We start from the raw sequence: 11,075 nt of genomic DNA on the forward strand, positions 1-11,075 counted from the left end.
ATTATTGCTCTATTCATGTTGCTTTTTTGATAAAGACAAAAATCTATAGATGCAATCAAATATGCAACATAAACTTAACATAATTAATATATTAACAAAATTAGAATATTGACTCATTCAAATTTATCAACAATCAACTAAGATTATTTTCTACATGCAATTATATTTTTATTTGGTCTTAGGTTATAAAGTTTTAGTAACAATATAACAAAGAAATACATCAGAATTTCTTCGCGCACTGGAAGAAAGAGAGCCTCTTTCCGTTCCCAGCGCAGACATGGCTTGTGGTCCCAAGAAGCACCTGAAGAGAGAAAAAACATTGGATGCTGGATAAATTGACTGGCGTATTTGTTCCTCGTCCATCCACTGGGCCCCACAAACTGAGAGAATGTCTGCCTCTGATCATTTTCTTAAGGAACAGACTTAAGTATGCCCTCACCGGAGATGAAGTAAAGAAAATTTGCATTCAGCACTTCCTTAAGATTGATGGCAAAGTCAGGACTGACATAACCTACCCAGCTGGGTGTATGGATGTCATCAGCATTGAGAAGACTGGAGATAATTTCCATCTGATCTATGATACAAAGGGTCACTTTGCTGTTCATCGTCTTACTCCTGAGGAGGCCAAGTATAAGTTGTGCAAAGTGAGAAAAATCTTTGTGGGCACAAAAGGAATCAATCCCTCATCTGGTGACCCATGATGCTCATACAATTCGCTAACCTGATCCCCTCATTAAAGTGAATGGCACCAGTCAGATTGATTTGGAAACTGGCAAGATAACTGTCTTCATCAAGTCTGACCCTGGTAACCTTTGTATGGTGACTGGAGGTGCTAACTTGGGGAGAATTGGTGTGATCACTAACAGAGAACGACATCCTGGCTCTTTTGATGTGGTTCATGTGAAAGACGCTAATGGCAACAGCTTTGCTACCTGGCTTTCCAACATCGTTATTGGCAAAGCTTTCCTCTGAGGCAACAAAGCATGGATTTCTCTTCCCAGAGAAAAAGGAATCCGCCTCATGATTGCTGAAGAGAGAGACAAGAGGCTAGCAGCTGAGCAGAGCAGTGGGTGAAATGGTCTCTAGGAGCCATGTTGGAGATGCCTTCAGTCTTTAACACCTCTGGGTGACATGCTGGATAGGCATTTTTACTTCAAATTAAACAGTGTAATTACTCTTAAAAAAAAAAAACAAAAAAAAACATCACAAAATTGCAATCATCAGACTAGAAATATTTTCCCATTCTGAAAAATGTTCACCCCGAATTGCATAATATATGCCTCTTTAGGATTATGATATGGGCTTCTTTATAATTGATGGTTTATAACAGGGGCCAATTCAGAAACCTCTTCCTGGGTGACGCTCTCTCACCAATCAGTTACAGACCTGAATTCTGACGCTGCTGCAATGGGAATGTTTCTCCCTGTGAGGGTGAAGTTCTGATGTCAACTTGACCTGATTAGGAATGCACAGACATTCCTCTTGTGGGGTGCTTCCAGATAGGATTGACTGAAGGAGGGGTGGCCCTCCTGGTGGTGAGCATTTTATGTAGGGGTGCCCAGAGAGGAAAGAGCCCCTTCCACGTGCAAGTGAAGATACTTGCCAGCTAGCAGAACTCCAGCCCTTCATTGACTGTAATATCCACTAATTGAATCAACTTAATATACAGTGGTTTATTGATTGATTGCTTTAAACCCCCTATCTTCAGACAAGCTTTAAAAGAAGTTCAGGGCTGGAGAGATGGCTTAGCGGTTAAGCGCTTGCTTGTGAAGCCTAAGGACCCCGGTTCGAGGCTCGGTTCCCCAGGACCCACGTTAGCCAGATGCACAAGGGGTGCACGCATCTGGAGTTCGTTTGCAGTGGCTGGAGGCCCTGGCATGCCCATTCTCTATCTATCTGCCTCTTTTTCTCTCTGTCTGTTGCTCTCAAATAAATAAATAAAAAACAAAACACTTTTTTTAAAAAAAGAAGCTCACATTTGGGCTGGAGAGATGGCTTAGCGGTTAAGGTGTGTGCCTGCAAAGGCAAAGGATCCTGGTTTGATTCTCCAGGACCCACATAAGCCAGATGCACAAGAGGGCCCATGTGTCTGGAGTTCGTTTGCAGTGGCTGGAGGCCCTGGCGTGCTCATTCTCTCTCTCTCCCTCTTTCTCTCTCAAATAAATAAATTATATATACATATATATGTACACACATATATAAAGAATTTTTAAAAGAAGTTGTAATATAAAATATGAGTAGAACTCCAGGAGGTCTGAAGACAGGGATGGTCTTATAATAGGATCCTTGACATGATCACATAGTGTTACTCTTTGGTTTAAAAAAAAAAAATGTGTAACTGTATGTCACTTCTCAAAAGTAAGACAGAGGAAACTCTTCAAAGGATAAGTGCTGTCCATACGAGCAAACATGGCGTATGTGATCTCTCTCAACGCAGGAAAATGGGGGAGCAGGGAGGAATTTTTACTAAACCTTGCCTTTCCCCAATTCTATAGTGGCATTCTCTTTTCAAGCAGTAAGGGGGACCCTCAGCAGGTGTTACACACAAACCTAACTGGTACAAAACTCTAAGGCCACTGGGGGGATTGAATAAGTAAATGAACAGCTCAAATTTTGATGTGTACCACAACAGCAATAATGGTTGTCATTAGGAGAAGGATGGCAGCATTGGTTGGTATAGATGTGAGCTACACCGGGGCCTTGGGGTGTCGGCCTGGGACTGGCAGAAAGAAACCAGAGGCAAGAGAATAAGATTTGGGAATCTAGAAGCCACACATGATGGCGCACGCCTTTAATCCCAGCACTCGGGAGGCAGAGGTAGGAGGATCGCCGTGAGTTCGAGGCCACCCTGAGACTCCATAGTGAATTCCAGGTCAGCCTGAGCTAGAGTGAGACCCTGCTTTGAAAAAAACAAAAAAGATTTGGGAATTCAAAACTGACTTCCTTTTAATATTTTTATTTACTTATTTGTAAGGAGAGAGAGAAGGGATGAGAATGGGTGAGCCAGGGCCTCTAGCCACCGCCAATGAACTCCAGATGCGCGTGCCACTCTGTGAATCTGGCTTTACGTGGGAACTGGGGAATAGAATAGGGGCTGTTAGGCTTCGTAGGCAAGAGCCTTGACCACTGAGCAATCTCCCCAGCCCTAAAAAGTGGCTTCTCATTTCTCACCTGTTTCCTCCCGTAGCTGATGGCAAGCCTGGAACACAGTACGATAGGAGTTAGTCAACGTCAGATCTGTTACAGTCCCCTCTTTTGGTCTAGTTTTGCAATGCTAATGGTCATTTTTAAAGTGAACATTCTTTTTAAAATATATTTATTGGGCTGGAGAGATGGCTTAGCAGTAAAGCACTTGCCTGTGAAGCCTAAGGACCCTGGTTCGAGGCTCAGTTCCCCAGGTCCCACATTAGCCAGATGCACAAGGGGGCACACGCGTCTGGAGTTCGTTTGCAGAGGCTGGAAGCCCTGGCGCGCCCATTCTCTCTCCCTCTATCTGTCTTTCTCTCTATGTCTGTTGCTCTCAAATAAATAAATAAAATATTTAAATATATATATATATATTTTAAATTTATTTATTAGAGACACACACAGAGAGAGAATGGGTGCACTAGGGCTTCTAGCTACTGCAAACAAACTACAGATGCATGCACCACCTTGTGCATCTGGGCTTACTTGGGACCTGGAGAATCGAACCTGGATCCTTAGGCTTCGCAGGCAACATCTTAACTGCTAAGCCATCTCTCCAGCCCATTCTTTTTTTAAAATATATTTTATTTATTTATTTGAGAGAGAGAGAGAGAGAGAGAGAGAGAGAGAGAGAGAGAATGGGCTCACCAGGCCCTCCAGCCACTGCAAACAAACTCCAGATTCATGCGCCCCCTTGTGCATCTGGCTTATATGGGTCCTGGAGCGTCGAACTGGGATCCTTTGGCTTTGCAAGCAAATGCCTTAACCACTAAGCATTCTCTCTAACCCCTAATGGTCATTTTTTATGTGTTCTGGAAGAATACACGAGGTCTGTTGCAAGAACCATTTTCCTCCCAACATTTTTATGTATTTTTTTTTAATTTTTTTTGTTCATTTTTTATTTTATTTATTTGAGAGCGACAGACAGAGAGAGAAAGACAGATGGAGAGAGAGAGAATGGGCGCGCCAGGGCTTCCAGCCACTGCAAACGAACTTCAGACGCGTGCGCCCCCTTGTGCATCTGGCTAACGTGGGACCTGGGGAATTGAGCCTTGAACCGGGATCCTTAGGCTTCACAGGCAAGTGCTTAACCACTAAGCCATCTCTCCAGCCCTGTTTTTATGTATTTTTTTGTTTATTTTTATTTGAGGCAGAGAGAGAGGGAGAGAGAAAAAGAGAGACAGAATGGGTGTGCTAGGACCTCCAGCCACTGCAAATGAACTCCAGACACATGCACCAGCTTGTGCATGTGGTTTATTTGGGTTCTGGGGAATTGAACCTGGATCCTTTGGCTTTGCAGGCAAACGCCTTAACCACTAAGCCATCTCTCCAGCCCTCTTTTTGGTTTTCTATTTGCAACAGAATGCAGGAAGAATGCCTCATATTCAACTCTGTCATGCTATGAAGACACACTGAACTCTCTACCACTACCTGCTAAATCCAGCCTTGAATAAGCAAGGCCACTAATTAATTATTAGTTATCAAAGTCACCAAAGTCATTATCCCCACAGCATGCCAAAATATCACTTTGTGACATGACACAAATATCACAAAGAGGACATTCTTGTTTTCACTCCTTGGTATTACTAGGTTAATGACCTCTTTAGAAAAGCATTTAGATTTCTCTCAAATACTAGGAAACACAAAGACACATCAAGAAAGGAGTTGGAAATGGTGGCCCTATGTTGCAGTCAGGTTTGCATTGCTGGCAGAAACCAGCCAACCAAGAACAGCTTTTGTGGGGGAGAAGAAAAGGGTTTATTTTGGCTTACAGAGTGAAGGGGAAGCTCCGTGATGTGTGCACCCCCTTTGGCTTCTAGCTAACATGGGTTCTGGGGAATCAATCCTGGGTCCTTTGGCTTTGCAGGCAAGTGCCTTAACCCCTAAACCATCCCTCCAGCCCCCCAATATCTTCTCTAAGTCAGAGAAGTCCTTTTGTGTCTAGGGTAGTAAGAACTACAGGTTTTTTGTTTTGGGTTTTGTTTTTGATTTGGGGTTTGATTTTTTGAGGTAAGGTCCCACTCTAGCCCAGGCTGACCTGGAATTCACTATGGAGTCTCAGGGTGGCCTCGAACTCATGTCGATCCTCCTACCTCTGCCTCCCGAGTGCTGGGATGAAAGGCGTGCGCCACCATTCCCTGGGTAGCATTTCAAATATACCAAAGGCAGTGGGCTAAAGCCATGTCTGTGTGGTACTGGCGTCCATAGCCAAGCTTGGAACACTCGGTGCAGCTCCGGCCTTGGCAATGTCGACCTGAGTCCTTTAACCCACCCTTCTAGAGCGTGGGAATCCATTCCTTCCCAGGCTGGGCGCCACGTGGTACCCATGGTGCACTGTGCTCAGGGTGGATTTCATTCCTATTTGTTTGCTAAGACTGACCTTAGAGTTCACTTCCTTCAAAACATGCTCACTGGGGCTGCAGAGATGGCTTAGTGGATAAGTGCTTGCCTGTGAAGCGTAAGGACCCCGGTTCGAGGCTCGATTCCCCAGGACCCACGTTAGCCAGATGCACAAGGGGCGCACGCGTCTGGAGTTCGTCTGCAGTGGCTGGAGGCCCAGGTGCGCCCATTCTCTCTCTCTCTCTGCCTCTTTCTCTCTCTGTCACTATCAAATAAATAAATAAAAATGAACAAAAAAAGTAAATAAAAAAAAACATGCGGACTGATTGTCACGGGAGCGAAGTGAGTGTGAGCCAATGTGAAAATTGGCCATCACCCCACCTGTCTGCCATAGTGATGGCCGCATTGTCCCTCACTGTCTTGTCTGTCTGTCCCTCTGAGCAGCTGAATCTTAGAGCCAAAGATCTGAAGCTTCAATCTCCACCTCTCTTTTTTTTTTTTTAATTTTTTATTTATTTATTTGAAGCGACAGACACAGAGAGAAAGACAGATAGAGGGAGAGAGAGAGAATGGGCGCGCCAGGGCTTCCAGCCTCTGCAAACGAACTCCAGACGCGTGCGCCCCCTTGTGCATCTGGCTAACGTGGGACCTGGGGAACCGAGCCTCGAACCGGGGTCCTTAGGCTTCACAGGCAAGCGCTTAACCGCTAAGCCATCTCTCCAGCCCTCCACCTCTCTTGCATAGGACATTATGCATCCTCGTTGGATGTTTGGAGAAGTTGCTGGGTCAGTAAACCCCAACTTTTTTCCTGCCATCTCACAGCGTTTAGAGAGACGGGGAGTAGCCCAGACCCAGCCATGGAGGACAGGAGTGTGACGCCTGGCCAGGTGGTGGCTCTGCAGAAAGCAGATGAGAGGTGACGACACACACTCCACCTGTCAGGAGCCAGGCAGGCGTGAAGAAAGGGGAGACCTGCTATGCAGCACGCTGCGGATCCTCCTCTGGGGTGTCTGGAGAGGGGTGGGCACGAGTGGGGCAGGTGCAGCCCAAAGGGGGGACCTCCGTGAGCCCTTCTTGCCGGGCCTGGCCTAAAGGAGGGTCCCCGAAGAGGGGTGTGAAAGGGAGCGGAGCAATAACGACTCAAGGTCAAGTTCTGGTGCAAGCTGACAGGGTCATGCTGACGGCAGCTGGGTTTCTCCATCTCTCCGTCTCTCTCTCTCTGCCTCCTTCTCTGTTTCTATTTTTATATTTTTCTCTCTTTCTGTTTTTTTCTTTTCCTATTTTTTTTGTCTTTTTTTCTCTGTGTTTCCCTGCTTCTATGCTCCTACGTTTCTCTGCTCTTCTGCTTCCACAGCTCTTAGCCTCAGTCTTTTATTTTCTGATCACGTCATGTAAGAACAAACTTCAAGAAAGGTACAATTTCACAGAATTCATAGAAACTTTTTGTTATTCCTTATCATCAAACAATCCCACATTTATTCACCTCAAGTTAAGTCATCAGGCCCCTTTAATGATTAGCAGTTTTCACACTTTCCCCAAGTATGTGCGGCCAAGCACTTGGCGATTTCCTGAACTTCTACTTTCAATTACTCTATTAAAGATGAGAGGCAAAACAACCACAAATGGGGATTCCCATCATTAATCACTGACCCAATAAATCTATTTGTCCTTCAATCATTTATTTTGAATTTTCCTTTTTACGTCCCTCCAATAGTTAGGCTTTGGTTCCCCTGATTGAACTCTTTCTGACTTTGGTTGTTTTTCTGTAAGGATTCTTGGTAAAGAGTCAATTGCAATTGCCACCAGTTGTAAAAATTAGTCATAGAACAATTTTTACATTGCTCCAGGAGGTTCACTGATTCCTCCTCAGTGTCCTGTACTCCATGCCTGACTTGCTTTAAGGCCTTTAAGGAAAACAAGTATCTCTGACCCATTTTCTTGTTTTTCCAATTCTATGCCAGAGCCTCTTTCAGATACATTGACCAACACTTCACCAACACCAATTTTTACTGGAAAAGTAAACTTAGAGATTGGGACACCAAGTGAAAGACAGAGAAAGACAAACATTATGCAGAAAACCACATATTTCTGTAGCGTAGAGAGCCAGAGATGTTTCTATAGAGGGGCCACATTGGACCCCGAGGAAGAGACAGCTGGGCTGGAAGTGCGTCATGCAGCTCTTCAGCGCTCGATTCCTCGTGATCCTGAAGTGGCACACTTGCCGTTTCTAGCACCTTCTCCCTCTGGCTGCAGAGCCTGCCCACTCCTACCTCTACCTCCCGAGTTCTGGGATTAAAGATGCGCACCACCATGCCCGGCTCTTTTCCATATATTTCCATGACTGCCCTGATAGCCTTTGTCAATCACTTCATACTTCTTTTATTTTATGTAAGTATGTTTTTATAATTCTCTAGTGATACGTTTTAACTATTTCTTCACAATTTAATACTTTGTTGACTTCATATTGATTTTGTTTATTATGGAAAAGATATCATTTTATACATTTTTTAATATATGCTTACTTTTCTCCTTTTGTTTTTGATAATTAGGTAATCGTTTATCACTTCCAAGCTTATGAGTTACCATGTCTCCCAGTATTTGCTGCATCTACAATTACTCTGGTATGCTCTACTGGAGACATGTTTCTACTGGACTATAGAACCAATCTATTTACAGTATAGATCATAAAGAAACCTGACATATGTATTAAGGCTAAAGTTTTTTTAACTTTTTAAAAAATTTTTATTAGTATTTTCCATGATTATAAAAAATATCCCATGGTAATTCCCTCCTCCCCCCCCCCCCTTTCCCCTTTGAAATTCCATTCTCCATCATATTACCTCCCCATCTCAATCATTGTACTTACATATATACAATATCAATCTATTAAGTACCCTCCTCCCTTCCTTTCTCTTCCCTTTATGTCTCCTTTTTAACTACTAAGTATTTTCCTTCTCATGCAGAAGCCCAATCATCTGTAGCTAGGATCCACATATGAGAGAGAACATGTGGCGCTTGGCTTTCTGGGCCTGGGTTACCTCACTTAGTATAATCCTTTCCAGGTCCATCCATTTTTCTGCAAATTTCATAACTTTATTTTTCTTTACTGCTGAATAGAACTCCATTGTATAAATGTGCCACATCTTCATTATCCACTCATCAGTTGAGGGACATCTAGGCTGGTTCCATTTCCCAGCTATTATAAATTGAGAAAAGGCTAAAGTTTTTATATGTTGCAAATGCAGAAACACCAATGGTCATTTTTATTAAGGAAGAAACAACGAATTTGCTTCTGAGTCTCAAATACTATTCTCCACAGGGTACAGAAAGTGGTTCAGGAGACCAAGAATGAGTGAGCTGTCAGACCATTTTACCTCTAGGTACCTTCCTAATATCAAGTTCCCTAATTTTAACATAAATCTCCAAAACTTCCCTTCTTCCTTCTTTTGTAAATTACATGAAGTTGACCTAAAGTTAATTCTTTAAAAGCACACAAGAGACTGGAGAGATGGCTCGGTGGTTAAGGCACCTGCCTGAAAAGCCAAAGGACCCAGGTCCAATTCCCCACGACCCACATAAGTCACTTGCACAAGGTGGCACATGTGTCTGGAATTCATTTGCAGTGGATGGATGCCCTGACGTGCCCATTCTCTCTATTTTCCTTCTCCCCCATCCTCTCTCTCTCTCTCTCTTTTTCTCTCTCTCTGTCAAATAAATGAATAAGTAATTTACTCTCTTTAAGATATATATGTTTTCAGATTTTTATTAACAACTTCCATGATTATAAAAAATATCCAATGGTAATACCCTCCCTCCCCCACCTTCCCCTTTGAAACTCCATTCTCCATCATACCCCCTCCCCATCTTAATTATTTTTAAAGCACATAAGGAGGAAATTATATTTTCTAAAGATCGAAACAACTAAAGACAAATATCAAAATTTGGCTCATTCAGGGAGATTTTCTATGTTCTGCCTTGATGGTTTGGGAATACTGGGATTTCACAAGAGTTTATCTAGCCAGGTGTGGTGCCTCGCACCTTTAATCTCAGCACTCAGGAGGCAGAGGTAGGAGGATCACTCTGAGTTGGTAGCCAGCTTGGGACTACAGAGTGAGCTCCTGGTCAGTCTGGGCTAGAGTGAGACCATACCTTGGGGGAGAAAATGTTTCTGTGATGATTGCCCAGGTCATGTTGTGGTGGGCTTCAGTTTGGGAACTTAGTTTTGCCAAAAGTAAGAATTTACATAAAAGGCGTTAACCAACAAGGTGAACACTTTGTGGATAAACAAAGTTAGAGCTTTTACTGGCACAAATTTATATTAGTTTTCTTTTCTTTATTTTTTAATTCAATTTTTTTATTGACAACTTCCATAATTGTAGACAACAACCCATGGTAATTCCCTCCCCCCCCCCAACTTTCCCCTTTGAAACTCCACTCTCCATCATACCCCTTTCCCCTCTCAATCTGTCTCTCTTTTATTTCGATGTCATCATCTTTTCCTTCTATTATGATGGTCTTGTGTAGGTAGTGTCAGGCACTGTGAGGTCCTGGATACCCAGTCCATTTTGTGTCTGGAGGAGCATGTTGTAAGGAGTCCTGCCCTTCCTTTGGCTACTACATTTTATAGTTTTGTTAATTGCCAAACTCAGGTTTTCCTCCTTGGAACTATATATTTTATTGTGTAGCAACTCTTAAATAAGACTAAAATGACTGATTACCTCTCACAGTTCTGGAAGTTGGTGGTTCAGCAGGACTTCTCCTTGGAGTGGGTCCCATCATGGGAGTTGGTTATTCAGCAGGACTTCTCCTTGGAGTGGGTCCCCCATCACTGTAGGTAGATGGGGCTGTAGGCCTCTTTCACTAAGTAGTCAGGTTTCTTGGAGCAACTGGAACAGTTGGGGCGTAGTTCAGAACCCTCTCTCTGTGAATGGTTTGGAATCTTCACATCATCATCAAAAGTGATGAGAATTCCGGTGTCGCCATGACCTCTTTAAATTCTCTGAGAGGCTACGCAGCATCGTGACCCTGTGTTCTAAGTCACATGGGACCCAATCCTCCTCAGTTGGGGGGAACATCTCAGGGGTGTGGCCCCTGCCAGCCCAGCTCAGCGGCACCCCCTGGAGGACTGATTACAAGGACGGCATACTCAAGGACTTGGGGAGTTTAAGGGCTTCAGCCTAGTTCTGAAATATCTGAGCTGTGCTGTGTCTGTGAGTAGACACTACACTGGACGCCTATGAAAGACAAAAAACCATTCATTACTTTTTAAATTTTAATAATTTTCCTTTTCATAAAAGTGAGCAAATTAGTTTGTTATACTCACCTTAAGCTGCTGCCCTCTCTTGTCTCCTTTCACTCCTACAAAACCCTTTCTTCCTCCCAAATAACCCCCTCCCAACTTTCATGTCTTTCTTATGGCCCGTTGAGTTAAATCATGGTCACTTGTGTGAATATGAGTATGCAGATTTTTTTAAATGTTTTTTGTTTAATATATTTATTTGAGAGTGGCAGAGAGAGAAAAAGGGGGGGGGAGAGACAGAGAGAGAGAG

At 43.5% G+C, this 11,075-nt stretch overlaps 1 pseudogene; it reads left to right on the forward strand.

Moving 5' to 3' along the window:
• Positions 1-277: 277 nt before the first annotated feature.
• LOC101606929 lies at positions 278-1,074 on the forward strand (annotated as a pseudogene).
• Positions 1,075-11,075: the final 10,001 nt, after the last annotated feature.

Source organism: Jaculus jaculus, chromosome 21 (genome assembly GCF_020740685.1).
Source record: "Jaculus jaculus isolate mJacJac1 chromosome 21, mJacJac1.mat.Y.cur, whole genome shotgun sequence".
Taxonomy (NCBI): Eukaryota; Metazoa; Chordata; class Mammalia; order Rodentia; family Dipodidae; genus Jaculus; species Jaculus jaculus.